Consider the following 17,041-nt stretch of genomic DNA (forward strand, 5'->3'; position numbering starts at 1 on the left):
TTTTAGAAGCCTAACTTTAGTCACCTGCTTTTTTTAAATCTCAGCCCATGGTTGGTTTACTGTGGTGTTTCAGAACAGATTCAAGCAAGTCTTTAATCTTTTCCTATGTATAACCTGTCTAATAGGTGAGAAGACTAATTAAGTATGTGTTTGCTTGTTTCCAAGCAATGTTTATATAAAAATTATTTCAAGATTTCAAGGGACTTTTTTTTCCCTAAGGGGTTGTGATAATACATCCTTGCTGAACTACTTCTTATGTTATTGTACACTGATCCAAAGGTTGCACAAGCTCTTTGCATTTTTCCCGTACATTAAGTATTTCAGATGAAATCTAGAGGGAAGGCCTTGACTACTTGTGGCCACTTAAAATCCCGTGGCATTTTTTGTAAACCTGGGGAGAAAGGAGGGTTAACACCAGTGTTCCACACAAATTTCAATGTGGATAATTACATTCCAATTACTTAGCATTTTCTAATGGAATCAGTATTCTTCTTCACATATTGTCCTGAGATGTGTACAGTGCTTCTGAGCAGTATTAAACCACTGTTGCATTCTACCTTAGAAGCAAGTGCATTTAAATGATGGGTGAAATGTTCATAGTACCCAAGCAAAGCCCATCAAAGTCACGAGAGCCTTTCCAAGGACTTTGGATCAGGTCCATAGGGAAAATTGTAATTCTTTTTTAAAGTCTGCAAGGCATTTGGGGAAACCTCCTGAAAGAAGGGTGCTAGAAAAAGTAAACCAAAAATATTATAACATGGGGTGAGGGAAATTTCACTTATGGATCCACGTCAAAGAATAACCACTTAATCATGTTTCCATAGCAGAACAAAATAAAGCCCTTTATTATTGAAAATTCATCCTTTCCATTTTGGCAACCAGAGTATTAGAGGAAAACTGAGTCAGGTATGACATGGAGCAATTGAATTCTTAATGCTCAATAAAAATATTTTAATCTTAATTTTAGAAAAAACACTTTGTTCATCTGTATATAAATCTTGATGATTAATGCTTCAGCTATGGTTTTAACACCTGAAGGGCGACAGCCACTACTTTCCAATTAATGCTAATACTTATTTAGGGTGTGGTAAAATAAAGTGCTCTTCTTTGGCTGTGTCAAGTGAAAATGGAGTCACTTCTAATTACCGTACAATTTTGAATCCAAAATAAATGGATACAGGCATGTAGTTAGAACTTGATGATGATGGTAAATATAATTTATTCCTGGGTGAATCTACAATTTGTGATCCATTATTTGTGATTTATTTTAAAAAAAGATCTTACTGTTTAATCAGACATTTTAGTCATGCTTGTTATTTTCTAGTTCACTGATATACAATGCTAGGTATGTGGAGGCTGGGACAAATTTGAAAAACCTCAGGATGGAAGCTGTCTAAGAAACAGATGAGCAGTTTAGCATTTGTGGTGGTGAATGCTAAGATTCATATATGGTTTTCCAACCTTCATTTTTCAGTTGCTTACAACATTCTAAAACAAATTATTTTGGGGATGAAACTTTCCTTGCTTGGTTTCTGCCCGAAGGTGGGGGATTGTTTGTTTGTTTGTTTGTTTTTATTAAAGTTTGAACAAATTAGCTTAGTTCTCTGGGTTACTTAAACATGGAATCTCACCCTCACATCAAACACACACTCTTCCTATGTGTTCCAGCTAAAATCTGGCACTTACCTAACTAAAAACATCATTGCTGAAAAGTAGGCCCAAATCCTGCTTCTCCTACTGACATGAGTGATGACCCTGGGACAGTTAAATGGGACAGTTCATGTGAGTAAGGCAAGCAAGATTTGGCCTTAACAGTCCACACTGAAGAGGAAAAAGCAGTCTAAATTTAAAGAAAACTGGGTGAATATTTGGTGCAGCACATTTTCTGTTCCATTCTGCTGGCCTACTTCAAGGCATGCACTCTACAGTAGCTGTGTGTTTATTCACTAGATATCAGGATGAAACAACCGAACTCATGTCAACTTCTCCAGGATTTTAGACCAGGTCTCCAAAATTGAAAAGTAAGTGAGGGCTTAAATCCAAGGGCATGTCTCAACTTCACAATTTATTTTTAACATAAATCTTAGTTCTGTGTTCTTTGAATTGCTATAAATTTTCAAGGATCAACATTACTCTTCGAATACAGGCAGACTAGGCAAATCTTATGTGTAAACCATGAGCAATACATATAAAGTCATTTTTACAGTGTTTTCCTTTGAATTTTCAAACATTTTTCTGTTTACATTCTTCCCATTTGCATTGTTGTTTGAAAGCTTTGGTAAATTACCTGCCAGTTTGTAATCCATAGTAGCTGCTTATATTAAAACATGTCACACTCCTGACATATTGGGAAGTATCATAGCCCAGTATAATATTTGGCTTTCATATTTTTGTTTTGCAACAAGAGGACCAACAGTCTAGATCGGCAAAAGCAACTTTGGTTATTAGAGTTAGGACATGAACTTGGCTTACCAATGCCAGATGGAATACAAGTGCCTCCTTTCATGATCTTAATGAAATCATTAATTATGTCAGCAGCTGAAGCGATAGATCTCTGAACACTTTACACTACTTAGCAAACCAGCTGGCTTCTCAGTCACTTAAAAGTCTTAGAAAAGATCTTCTTAAATGGACCTCTCCTAACCATAAATAGCTTTCCAGTTTCAGGGATTGCCACTTCCTCCCACCCTCTTCCTCAGTCTCGTCATGGCAAAGAACTCTACTGGTGTTTAAGTAGAAAAAGCAGGCTGAATTAATCTGTCTATACAGAGCAGCATTGCTGCAACCAAGAAATGTACCACACTTTTGGACAAGTAAAATATACCACACTTTTCATTCATAAGAAAGCTCTCTCAATAGGCTGCTTTCTTTTTAGTTACAGATTTACTATACTTGAGCTCCTTACCCTATTTAAGGTAATTATTAATACCATTTTTCTTGATATACATATCCATGTTTTTACCTTCTAAGAACAGTCTTACCTAAGAAATGAACTTGTATGTAGTTATCAGAATTTAAAAGCAAAAAATACCATCTGGGAGGGTGGGGGGAATGTTTCCAACTGGCCAGGGAGAGAACACACTCCCTGTTTTAACTTAGGGCCCACAGTTAAAGATGGAGACGTTGCAAGTGAGAGGTAGCAGTGTATTAAAGCAGCTTTTGTTTATCCTGAATATAAAAGATGTGATCTGAAGCAGAGTTTTATTCCAAGAGGTGCTAATAGCCTGTTCTATTTCACTAAACAGTCATTCACCTATTCCCTTTTTCGCGGCATTGAAAAGCGTAGCCACCCTGTTCCCTGATGGCATGAAATGAAGACAAAGTGAATGGCAGTATGATGGGACAGAGCAAAATAAATCAGAAGTTATTGAACAGATTAAAGTGAGGGCGTTTTGATGCCAACTTGATCATTACATTTATGTCAGCACATAGCATCAACATGCCACGTTGCCACATGGTGATAATGCTGTAAAACAGACTGATGAAGTCAGCCATTTGTTGTCACTGTGGGTGTCATGGACCCCAGAAGTGATTGCTGGGCAATCACAGCACCCATTATAAAGGAGATAGCTCCTTATTTATAAAGTTTTGATAGCGATGGCCAAAACAGGCAGATAGAGAAGCTTATGGCTGGTCTTCACTACAGGGAGATTGTAGTGAAGGGATCACAGTAGGGATCAATTTAGTGGGTCTAGTGAAGACCCACTAAATAGATGGCAGAGTGCTCTCCGGTCAACCCTGGTACTCCACCTCTCCGATAAGAGTAAGGGAAGTTGACCGGAGAGCATCTCCCATCGATTCGGCGCAGTGAAGACACCGGGATAAGTTGACCTAGGCTATGTCGAATCCAGCTACATTATTCACATAGCTGGAATAGCGTAACTGAGGTTGACTTACCCCCTCAGTGATGACAAGCTCTCAGAGACCATTGTCGAGGAGATGCCTGCTGGAGTTCTTCAATGTTCTTTGAGAATCTGCCAGTCCCAGGCACAGATGAAGCAAGCAGCAGCAGGACTAGGGAGGTAAAGAGATACCTGGGTGCATGGGTTCAGGTTAATAGAAAAAGGTTTTTTTTTTAAAAGGCGATTGGGAGGTCAAGTAAGATGGGGCAAAAAGATAAAATGTGCCAGGGAAAGTCACAGCAAAGTATGGTGTGTCTAGCACCAAAATGGAGGTAGGAAGCAGAGTCCTTGTACAGCTTGGAAATTCTACAAGGGATATATGAATATTTGAATGGGCAAAAAGGCACAGAAAATGTGTTCAAACTAATGTGAAAAGTATTGGTAATAAGCACAATAAAATAAATACAGTTCTGCCCTCAGTTACATGATCCTAACTCCCACTGAAGTTAGTGGGAGTTTAATGCATACATTAGCTCTTATAAGAGTCTTATTTTTCAAACAAAACAATACATGTTGTTAACATTACAGACACGTGGTGAAATAAAACACAACTAGAATATCAGAATAAAAAAACAAACAAAAGATGAACTATGTGAGACAAAGAGATATAGTTGCTCCTATCTTAAAATTAACCTCATACTTGACCACATTTCCATTATCCCCTTCACCTCCAAATTAGATAAATATGCCATTTTCAACTACTGCACCAGATTCCTGTCCTTCAGCTCCATTCTCAGCTCCCTCCAGTCTGGCTACTACCTTTTCCATTCAACTCCAACTGCTCTCAGTTTAGTCTTCAACAGCTTCCTCATGGCTAATTCCCAGGGCCTCTACTCCAACCACATCCTCTTTGACCACTCAATACCTTTTCACACCGCTTCAGGTACTCCTGACTTTTGAAATCTTGTGTTCTGCTGGATTTTGTGACTCCCTTCTCTCAGGATTTTGCTCCCATCTCTCTGATCATATCTTCAGCATCTGATTGGGTGGATCTTCCTCTTCTTCCCTTCTCCACCCTTCAGTGGGTCTCTTGCAGGGCTCTGTTCTTAACCCTTGCCTTATTCACTCTCACAACCTTACACTGAAGACTCACAAGTCTCCTTCCATCCCATCCCACATCTCAGTTTGTCTCTCTGACTTCTTTGCAAGGACATTTTGCTAGTATCTTAAGCTAAACACAACTAAGATTTCATCACCTCTCCCATAACCTTCCTTCTCCCCCATTCTTGGTCGCTGTTGATAACACTACAATCAGTCATTGAGGTCCATAATCTGGGCATCATTTTTGTCTCTGTCCTCTCTTTGGATTCCCCCCATCCACCACCAATCCCCTCCCCACTTTGGCTATAGCCAAATCTTGCTGCTTTTCCCATCATAACATCTCCAAGATTCAGCCAATTCTCCCTGTTTTGAACGTGAAAGTTTTTATTCAGGCTCTTATCTCCTCTTCCCTGGCCTCAGGCATAGCAACCTTGTCTCCACCAAGTCCATTCAAACATCTCCTGCAAAAACCATCTTCCTTGTTGGTTGCTTCATTTATGTCACACACACACCTTCCAAGTCCCACTATCTTCCCCATCTCCAGTGAATACAATAACAGCTTCTCATCCTTATCTTTAAGACCTTTCATGATTTTGCCCATCCTACCTGTCAGACATATTATTTTATTGCATTTTTGACCAACACCTTCCCTCCACCAATGATGCCAGCTTTTATTGCCTGTTCATCCACTTTACCATCAAGCACCTCTGTGCTTTCTCCCATTCTGTCTTTTATGTATGAAAACCACAAAAAAGGCCATAGAGCCACTACTTTATTCTCCTTTAAATCCCTCCTTGAGATTTGCTTCTGCCTTGATGCCTACAAAACAGTGCCTGGTAATAATGGTTAGCGAACCAAAGTGACCCAAAGCTAGTTAATGCAAAAGCATGTTGGTATTATTGTTACCTCATCCTCTCTCTCCCCACCAGTTTGTTTCATCCATTGTCATCAGCCAACCCTCAAGCTGGACTTGGCCATATTCTCATCTAGTCTCTTATACTAGTTCTCTCATGGGAGCCCCCACTCCTGGGTAAGCTCACTCTTTCCTACAGGAGTTGAGCTCACTTTCTGGGTCTAATTACCTCCAGTCATTGGCACTACACCTCAAGTCCAGCTACAGGGCACTGATGGAGAGCAGATGTCCAGAGTCATCTCAGGGCTGCAGTGTCTGTATATCCTAAGCAATGGAGCGGGAAAGGGAAGGCTAGTTACTGCCTTGGGCTAGGCTCTGCTGGCTACTGAGCTGCCTCACAGTCTTTAACAGCTTCTCCTCTTAGGCAAAATACCCCCTCCCCATCCTGTGGCCAGCTTCATTTTTTTAAGCTCTCCTTCTCCAGATAGAGCTTATTCTGAAGGTGCACCTGATAAAGGCACTGCCTGAGTGCAGGGATGCTCGTTAGGCTTACTGTCAGTGGGAGACGGACATGTACCATGACATCCATTTACTCCATTTTGTGATTAACCTCGGTTGTAAGTTTTTTGGGGGAAAGAACTGCCTCTTTTATTAAGTGTGATGTAGCATCCACTATAATGATACTTACTGGCAGCGTCTAGATACTACTGTAGTATGAAATAATATTTAAAATGTACACAAATGCTCTGAGGTGCAGATGGAGCTAGGATTTTTTGATGAAACATATGTCACATTTTAACATTCAGAGTTCTTCTAGAGAATGCCTTATACAACATTTGTAGGTCTACCAAAACAGGCACATTAATTTCACGACACTGTTCAGTAGAGCCTAATGAACAGGGTGGTTTTGTTTTATTTTCTGTTTTTTTAGTAAATTCGTTTTGCAGCCTAATAAGTAAACAGCCATAAAGACAAGCCTGGACCTGAACTAGAGCATCTGCAACTAAGATACAATTGACATTGTGTGAGTGGGGCTTAAACAGATTTGTGCAAACTGGCTCCCCCCACAGGTGCGGATCACTACCTCTTAATGAGTCCAGGTTTCCTGAGGATTGTACAACTATCGCAATTGTTTTCAGAATGTTTGTGGGTACATCCAAACAAAGTATTTCATAAACAAGCAAGTGGAACCCTTGATTAAAAATCCTGTTCTGAATTTTATACAACAGATTACACAGCTGTCTTTTATAGCACAGTTTGCTGCAATTCCTCACATCTGTAGATGTTGAAGTGAAATTTGCTTCCCTCCTCCCTCTTGTGCTGGTTTTATATAGCGGCTGGTTTCTTAAGCGGAATTTATGGCTTTTCTTTAAGAGACACATGTGGGATAATGTGCACTTAAAATGATCTGCAGGATGTTTAAATTGTCGGGACTAACCTAACAAACGCTGGTTTTGTAATAGGACAAGCTTTTGTTATTCCTGCTAATCTTGTGGCTTTATGTAGTATGCCTAGTGGTGTCTGGTGAAAACAAAATGGGACACCTTATTGAGAATGAATGGAGAGTGCCCTATATTGCCACTTTGTCTATTGCACAATTTTTCCATATTTATGGCTGAGTGTGGGCCTCCAGGAACACCTAATCAGAAAGCACACAGTTGTAATCAAGTCTGATATTTGGATGTATGTGTTTTCTGCAAGATCCCACTTTCTATGGCACATGGGATTCCTGGAGTTTGGACCTCAATATTTCCAGTCTACAGTGTTGGGGATGGTCTCATTCTGGAAACTACTGCAACGGCTATGACCTGGAATGGGCCCTCTTTAGTACTTTTGCTTGTGCAGGCTTGACAGCCTGTGCTCCCCAGAATGGCTAAATCCTCCTATGAAACATACGTCTGAGAAGTTTCTGCAGGTTGGGACATGCCATAACTTTGAGACTGATCTTGCGCCCATTACAACAAATGGGAGCTTTGTCACACTTTCCACCCAGCTCCTAGCTCCACTCAGAAGAATGCCCACTTTAGATCCAGAGCAACCCTGCAGAAATGATCAACAGCAAGTCTTGCTGAGCAGGGTGTGGCTAGTTGCACATCCGGCTCAACGACTTGCAGGATCAAGACCTAGGGTGAAATCCACTCCACCAGAGTATTTTGGCTGTGTGCAGGTTGAGTGCAGAGCAAATGAAGTGAAAGCTACCCAACAACACAGGGCCCAGCCTGTGGCTGTATTCAAGCCTTAAAGGTGGAATGGCAGCTATGGCTTCCCCTGTCAGTTGTGTGGGGCTTTTGTGCCAATTGGAACAGATCTCTATCCTCTCTTTGTAGTCAGCCTCATCCTCCCCTAAGTGTGGCCTTCAATATCATCATATGTGGGGCTAGTGCAGAGACCATTTCTGTGGCATGCAAGGAGTGCACAGACTGCTCTCATTAACTCCCTCTTCCCCCAAGCTCCAGTAAGAGGTCTGGAGGGCTTGCACTAGCCTTCCATACCACAGTGAATTTCACCTTAAGTGATTTGCCTACAGTTGGGAGAACCCAGGAGGTCTGACTAGCAGTGCTCTGTGCTGACCACTATCACAATTCTCCCCACTTTCATATTTTAAGACAATGCTACCATGACTTGAGTAAAACCAAATACAGCTTTAGAGACTTCCTTACTCTTTTGACAAGTTCCGTACAGAGAATAACAGGCTATTTAACCATACACTGAGACCAGCTGACTCTGAGGCAAGCCAGTTGACTCTGAACTAACTACTTTGTTATTTGGATTATGAGATGAGATATTCTCTTCAAAAAATAATCCCACACATCACAACACTTTAATACAGGAGAAACTGTCAGAAGCCACTTTAAGCTTAATATGAGGAAACAGTTCCAGTTTCTTGTTCATTAAAGGCCCAATCCTAGATTTGAAGGCCAGAAGGGACAACTGTGATCATCTGGACTGACTTCTTCTATAAGACAGGACATAGAACTTCCCCAAAACAATTCCTAGATCAGATTTTTTAGAAAAACAGCCCATCTTGATTTAACAATTGTCCGTGATGGAACATCTATCATAATGCCCCTTGGTAAATTGTTCCAAATGCTGAGCATCAACCCCCGCTGACCCTTGCCATTGAAACAACTGCTTTAGTGTGTGACAAGCAAGTTTCAGGTTCCTACAGGATTTAAATCTTGAACTAGAAGTGTAGCGAAAATTCCAGTTAATTATGAGAAAACACAAAGGATAGGTTGGGTCTCAGAGGGACAGAGATGGACAAATATTATACCTACTCTTATTAAAAAGGGAAACCCAGAGACCGACAGAGCAATACACTTATCTTCAGTGTCTGGTAAAGTGTTGGAACTTTAAGTAAACATTTTTAATCACCTAGAGAAAAAAACAGGTGAAAATGAGTAGATAATAGGACGAGACCTTTTCATTTTTTTCCCAAGTGAATTAATTTCTGCCTTTGGTTTGCTAGCAGACGGAGTCCTATCCTTCAAAGGTTAATCATGGTTCCCTCAGGCGTATCTGCTATAACTGCTTGCCTGTGCACTACTTCTGTTGCTCAAGTAGACTATGCAGTGAACCAGTGGGAACTCTATGCACTACATTACATTACAGGTGACCTGTGTAAAACAAGTAAAGTAGTTACTCCATTTTACTTGGTACTGCTTAGGCCTCAGGGGATATGTCTACACTGCAGTGTAAGCCCAGCTCAGAGTCAGGCTTGATCTCAAGCCCAACCCTCTCTTCTGTCTACACACAAATCTATCTGACTTGGGCCAGCAATCCCTCTGAACCAACGCCCCACAAGACCCAGCAAGAGGAGTGGGCCCAAGTCTGAGTCCCAGTGGAACTCGGGTCCACAGTGCATCATTTTGCAGTGTGGATGCAGCTTGGGTCCAGGTCCCCAAGACTCTCGTGTCCTAAGAGTCTACCAGTGTTATCTCACAGTCCCATGGGTCAGTGTTCCTATCCTTTCTATCCCAAACTCCAAGGAAATGGAAGCAACCACCTGGTTCAGGTGTAACTGCACAGCATTTAACCCTTCTGTTTTATTCTGTGTGCTGAGCTGCAAACAGAGTGAACCTTCTACTTCATAAGCTATGGCCACTGACAAGACGCCCATTGCCAAGCGTGCTGCAATCTGGTCATGACACTGCACTCAGATTCTGGTAAATCTATGGTGCAAGGTAAGCAAGGTATTTGACTTACAGTAAGAGTACCAGAAACAGGAGATAAGATAGCAGCATAGGAGATTCAATGTACTGGTGAATGATGAAGGGAGCCAATTAATCGGCTCCAGAATGACAACTGGCAAGCCATGGATGAGAACTGCACCTCTGGGAACTCCCCATCATCCGGCCTCTTTTACAAGGATTGTGACTGGGTGCTGGGTCCTGTGCTGAGCACTGAGCCCCTAGAGGTTCACTCTAACCTGGTAATCTGGGATGGCGACCTTCTGACCCCTGAATCTAGTCTAGGACTGGAGGGAAGCCAGCAGGCACCAGATCAGGCTAGTGAAGTGAGTTTGGTGCTCACACCAGTCCCCAAAGAGGCTTTGCCACCAGAGCAGCTGCAACACATTCTGGATTCATATTTGGAGGAGCTATTTGATAAAGAAGCAGCCCGCTGCAGAACTGGCATCAGAAATGGAAGAGGCAAAAGTAGGCCCAGAGCCTGGTAATTCTTTGGTTCGGTGTTTGTTGTTGTTAATATATGAACAAGAGGGATTTCTGATTTATAACCCAATGCAATTTTTATTACAGGCCGTGGGGTAAGAGTGTGCAGCCAGAATTCACACCAATGCCACCCCACCATGTGGAATTCAAAATGGAGACCAGGAAGCACAAACAACAGCTAAACAAGCATTTAACATTACACTTGTGCTAGATACCTGCACATTTTTACAAAGATATGCTGGAGTGTTAACAGTAAGAACCGCATATTGCCTTCTCTTTTTTGCATGCCACACTGGAGAAATCAACCATGCCACAGTGTTACAAGCTATCTGTAAACAGTAAGCTCTACCAGGGAAGGTGAGTGGGAAAATATAGTGTATATATGACAAAATCAATGTCCAAAATATTGCCGGGGGGGGCGTGTTGTGTGCAGTCCAGAAATGTGCTAGGGGAGGGGGCACTGGCTGTGCAGTTCTTTGAGATTATTGTGATTATTGTGTGTGTTTGCATGTAATCCGTAGGTAGATGTAGTCAGAGCAGGCTGTATTGTAAATTAATGGGAGGCAATAATCCATGTGGATGCTAACACAGCATCTTTTTGATTCCATCATGAATTTTGACTCAATCCTGGTTGCTGATAGCTGCAAACTTTTCCCAAAGTAGGAACTCCAGATAGTTAGTCACATTTCGGGGAAGGGCATATTTTCTCGGCTCTTTTCTGTAGAACACCAGCCAGCCCACTTGTAGATGTGGTGCTCCGTTACCAGGTGCTTGAAAAACCTTTGTGGCATATACAACTGGCTTGTAACTGGCAGCCTGGAATAGAATGTCCCTGTGGCATCCAGGAACTTCCAGGATTGTTATGTCATCCAGAATGTGGAATGTCTAAAAGAATTGACTAACCTTCGGTAATAAACTATGGTATGTCCACTTGCCTGTCCCCACTGTCTACAATGGTCTGCAATTTTTAAACATATAGTGTTCGTAAATTTCAACTTTCCATTGTGCGTGCAGTCTTTTCTCTCTGCTTAACTTAGCTGTGTCCATGCAGTTTCTGGGCACCGAAATATTCCTCTAAGACCGTACTGAAGCTGCGTTTTATAAGGTTTCATTTTTTGGCCTTGAGATTCCATAGGCACTCTTCTCTGAGGATGTACTGAACTTTTTTGAAGTACTGAGCCAATAATCTCCAGTTTGTTGGCTGAGTTCAGACCCTAGCCACACGGCAGCAGGAGCCTAGGATTTTGAACTGTCACAGACCAGTCAAGGAGGAAGCATTTCTGTGATGAAATGATGGTAGACAAGCAGGTATGTGATGGGGTATACACCTCACACCAGCCATGAGAGGGTTAACGAGGGCCAAAGAAGCCAATTAGGTTACCTTGCATCGCCTGAGAAAGGGAAGGCCAGGATTAATTTAGAGTAAAACTCAGCTGGGGAAGGCTGGGCCACCACTATAAAGCCAAGAGTTTGAAAGCAAAAGGGGGCTTCAGGGAGAGAGTCTGTAGTAACTGTCCAGGGGACAGAAGATGTAGGAAGTGACTACCACCTATAGGGTCCCTAGGCTGGAATCCAGAGTAGAGGGAGGACTTTGGCTCCCCTTCCAACCACCAAGGAAGGTGGGGTGAAACCTCTTGAGGGTAAGGGCTATGGAGGTTAAAGACAGATGAAAGACCAGTTGTAAGGATGTTCACTATGGCTGGCGTGGACTATCTGTTACCCAGAAGGGGTGGACTAAAGTGTAACCTGGCCAGAGAGTCAAGGTGTGGGAAGAGAGACCACAGCAGCAATGGAGTGCCTGTAGGCAGGGGTTGCCATATGCGGAGACTTCTGCTATGCCATGCTTGGCCACAAGGAAGTGCACCTGTGGTGAGTGAACTCTTTACAAGTACAATACCAAAGGGAAAAGGATTCAGGGCAAATGGAAAGGCACAGACAGGCAGCACGGAATGAGAGAAGAATTGCAGCGCATGAGGAGAGACTTGCAGTGATTTCCGGAGCAGGAATGTCACTTGAGAGATGAAGATAGAGCACAGCAGAAAGACTTGTTTGAGACACTGCTTGCACTAATGACTGCAAGACTTCAGGCTCCATACCATGTCTTGAGTCCCCTCTGCAGTACCATGTCCTGCAGACCAGAAAGGAAATTGACAATCCATGCTTGGGTACCCCTGCAACTGGGACTGAATGCTAGGTGGACAGGGCAAGCATGCCCACAAGCAATCCTCCATGCCCCTGCAGCTTTGACAGTTGCATGCTAGAAAGAGAGAGGAGAATGGGATCCACGAGACATGCAAAAGTAGGGAATTTGTTTGCACTGGTTTCATTGTTTTGCACTGTTCAATGTGTCTGTTATGCACTTCAGTTTATTACTGGTTTTGGTGTTGATTTATTACTTGTGTTTTGGTGTTGTCATGGCCTGCCTGACAAAGTTGGCCTGCCTGACAAAGCTTCAGTACTGCTTTTGTTATAATACAGCCATGTTTACAAATAAAGGCTCGTATTTTATTTTAAAAGTTTATTACCATCTCTACATCACATCAGATAATAGGTATCTCAAAGAATAAAGATGAAGACATAAGGCACAACTGGGAAATTGTATCCAAACACAGTTTCTCAATACATCATTCAGATCAATGATCAATGATGGAAATCTACAATTCATGTCACACAAGCCACTGTCTCCTCCCCACCCCGTGTATAAGCAGTCATCATATCCACAATTAACAATTCATGACAACCACTCTCCCCCATTCATAGTATACAGTGAGAGTAGTTCATTTACTGTAAAAAGTGCTGTGCAAATACATCCATAAACACACTATTCTCCCTCTTTCCGTGGCCCATGCAAGTCCATAATGTGGTGCACAAAGCAGCCCTGATTTCTGGTGCCTGTGTACATCCTGCTCCAGCTATGACAGGTGCACTTTCTCGCTCAGTGTGCTGATTCAGCAATCCATTACTATCATAGATCCTTTCGGGGCAAATGACTCACCTTTGGATTCACAAAGATTGTGACAAGCACAGCAAGCCACAGTAATGTGGACAGTATTGCTGACACTGGCATCCAAATGGTTCTGTAAACAGCACCAGGAGGATTTCAATCTGCCCAACGCACATTCAGCCACCATTCTACACCTACCAAGAGTGTAATTAACCCATGACTCACAAGGAGCCCAGGACCTGTCAATGGAGACGTCAGCGTTGAACACTTTGTTGCATGACAAGCATCCCTGTTCATGGACAACTTAAATTTGTGGTTCAGCATTTTGGAAATATTTCTTATTTTTTACAGTGGTGAAACGTTTTTGTTAGGACAAGGTTCTTCTTCTTCCCTAACAAGAATGCTTTCTTTCCTCATTTTGGGTTCCACTCCATTACCACACACCAGAGCTATAGATTTCTATATGTGTATCCAAAATGGCAAGCTGCTCAGTATTAGAAGTGGTTGAGAATTTTTTGACAACTGTATCTTTTTTTCGTGTGTGTGTATGTGTGTGTGTGTGTGTACCCATTTTGACAAAAATTTCTGTTGGAAGTTTCTCAGACCAACCCTGGAAGCAACTACAGTTTCCTGGAACTCAGGAGACTCAGTATCAGCTCACTGCTCTGAATCATGCAGAACAAGGCCATGACCCTTGGTTTCCCACAAGCCTGATGATTGCCCTACCACTGGGCTATTCTTGGGTAGGTCATGCTTGCTCGCTCAAAAATGTCTAAAAGGCTAGTTTTGGTTCCAAAGTGGAATGAAAAAAAGATGAAACCTCTTTTTTTTTTTTGCAAAACAGAATTCTCATTTTCCAGCCAGCCCTGCTCACTATCAGTTTTGTATACATTAAATGGAAGAGCCACATTCATTTCCGGGGTCTAAATTACGGTCAACTGAAACCCAAACAAAACCCGCAACAACAATAAATGTCCGTGTTAAGAGAATATTTAAAGGTCAGATAATGACTAGGCCTAGATAATTACAGCTGAAGGGAAAAGTATGAGAAGTTATTAATATGAGATAGCAGGGTGTCATTAAGGGAATGCTTAGATAACCTAAATATAACTGCTGCTAGCACTTCAATTATCATGACAATTGTGTGTGTGTATATGTTTGTAAGTCTGGTTAGAACAGGGACCTAAACTGAATTTCTTTGTTATATCATACATTGTAGGCAATTAACCAGAAAGCAGGGGCACAGGACATATTAGACCTCCAAGTCCATCACTGCTACAAAAGATGGGATTACAGAGCTATTAATACAGGCTATGGACATACCTTTAAAAAGGCCTGTGTGTACACTTTTCAACGCCTTTTGTATCCAGAACCAGTGGGGAGGCACCATGATGATGATATTAACTGAAAAGGCACCTATGGGGAGGTGGTCTGTGACTTGCTATGACAAGAGGAAAACTTACATCAAGAAGTCCTTAACCACCATGGACAGCTCACTGGTTTTAACCAGCAGTCCAACGCATTCTCAAACTCCACCGGAGCCACAATATGATTTGCTTTTTATCCTCTGGAGTTTTGCCATATTCCACAGGCTATACCAACACAGAATGCCAACTACATTCACCATGGAACTATATATAGTAAGAACAGGCTTTATGAATTAATACTAACTGACTCCTTGCCCTCAAACTTAAAAATTAGTCGTTTCAGTGTCTGCTACATTCTAAGAACCAGACAGCAGATTTGGCAAAGCATAATTCATTTCCACACAACTTTTTTTTTTGCTTGAATGCACTAAATGAAATACACATTGTCTAAATAAACCGTGCATTATTTCAATAGCTAAACTGTGGGAGCTTCCACTGCATTTTAAAGTGAAAAAGGCAGTCCTGTTTGTTCATTGTTTAATAATACGGTTGTTGTGCCCAAATAGTATGCAAGGAAACATCTGAGTCCTGCTGATAGGGAGGAGGATTATCCCCTCCTCCCCCCAAGTGATCTCTTTACCTCCTGCGAGGAATACATGAAATTAAACACTGGCTAAAGCGTGTCTCTAATCTGAGACCCTATTAGCATGGGGAGTAGGAGGAGCCAATTCCTGTGAGGAATTGCCAGGGGGTTTAGACACACTATTGGACTTTCTGCCTCGTAAACAACACAGGAACGTTTTCCCTGTAAAAGCGAGTATGTATAAAGAAACACTACTTACAAGCTGCAATCAGTCATGTTTGCGAGCGGGAGCGTGTGAAAGCTGCACTAAATACAATTCTGTCACAACACGATTTTTAAAAACACTCCAGGACCCTTTCACTTTGATTCCACAGAGCTTTAGCCACAAACTTTGACACACATTACATGAACATTTTTGTAAATCTTGGAGAATTTCGCTCTCTTGCGGAATGGAGCCAGCAAATCCGTGGTCTAAGGCTCGATTTCGCCCCCTCCCACCTCCGCCTTTCAAACTGTCCGCATGAATAGATATTGCTGATCTTCACACATTTTTCCACCCGGGAAAGAATAGGAAGGTTTAACCCTTCATCCAAGCTGAAGCCCTGTAGGAGTGCAACTGAGGTTATAGATTCCTGGCAGGGAAAATTGACAACGCTGCGAATAAAATGAGAGGAAATGGGCTGAACGTCAAACCCAAAAGGTGAAGGCTGTTAAGCTTGTAATGCTCCTAATTTACCATGTCTTTAAAGACCGGTATGAGCGCTTTTTCTTTCCTTTCTTTCTCCAGGGGTATAATTATAACTCAAATCATATTAACTGAACCTGTCCCTCCTGTTTTCTTAAGTTTTTTGAGTCTGATTGAAGTTCATTCCTGAGCTATATTGGGGGGGGAACTTACTCGAAGCGACTGTCCTCCTCCACGCTGGGGAGATGGTTCTATATCTCCCCAAAGTGCATTAAAAAAAAGAAAAGAAAAAGAAGAGACGAGGCAGTCCCCTAGTAAGTGGGTTCCCTCACCCACCCTTTTCCAGGCTATGGACCTTTTCCACACCTCAGTAGTTAAGTGACTAAACTGGAACAGTTAATTTTCTTCCAGGATACCAGTTTTCTTAGCAATACTCGCAGGGCAACTTCTTCTTAGGAAAGTTGATTTATGTCTATGTGTATGGAAAATCGAGACATGGGCAAGCAGCATTATACAAGAGCGCCTTTCCAAGCGTTTGTCTTTGACACGGGAAGGAGAATTATCTATATATCTATATATTAAATGTGATAAGATTTGTCCACAAAAAAAGGCTTTGACTGTCTCTGGGGTTTTAGCTGGTTAGCTAAAGACGCTTTTTTTCAGGATGGCTTGAATGCTCTGCCAAAAATTCTCGTTTTACCTCTCCTCCTTGACTGAAAAAGCTGAATTGCTGCTTAGACCTGCAGCCCACCTTTTACCTGGTAAGAGTCAAAAAAATGAAATGTGAAGGTGGGCTCGCCCCTACGCTGGCATTTCCTCCTGGAGCACAGGCAAAGATTACTCAGATGATATCCTTTGGTCATTTTCACTGGGTCTTTGGTGGGGTGCTTATAACAGCCTCTTTCATTCCTGCCTAGATCTATGCTATATCATTAGATCTTGGTGGTTATTGTTCTGAATAAACCTGGGTCCGCTGTCCTAAGGCAAGCCATA

The sequence above is a fragment of the Dermochelys coriacea genome, chromosome 1 (assembly GCF_009764565.3).
Source record: "Dermochelys coriacea isolate rDerCor1 chromosome 1, rDerCor1.pri.v4, whole genome shotgun sequence".
NCBI lineage: Eukaryota > Metazoa > Chordata > Testudines > Dermochelyidae > Dermochelys > Dermochelys coriacea.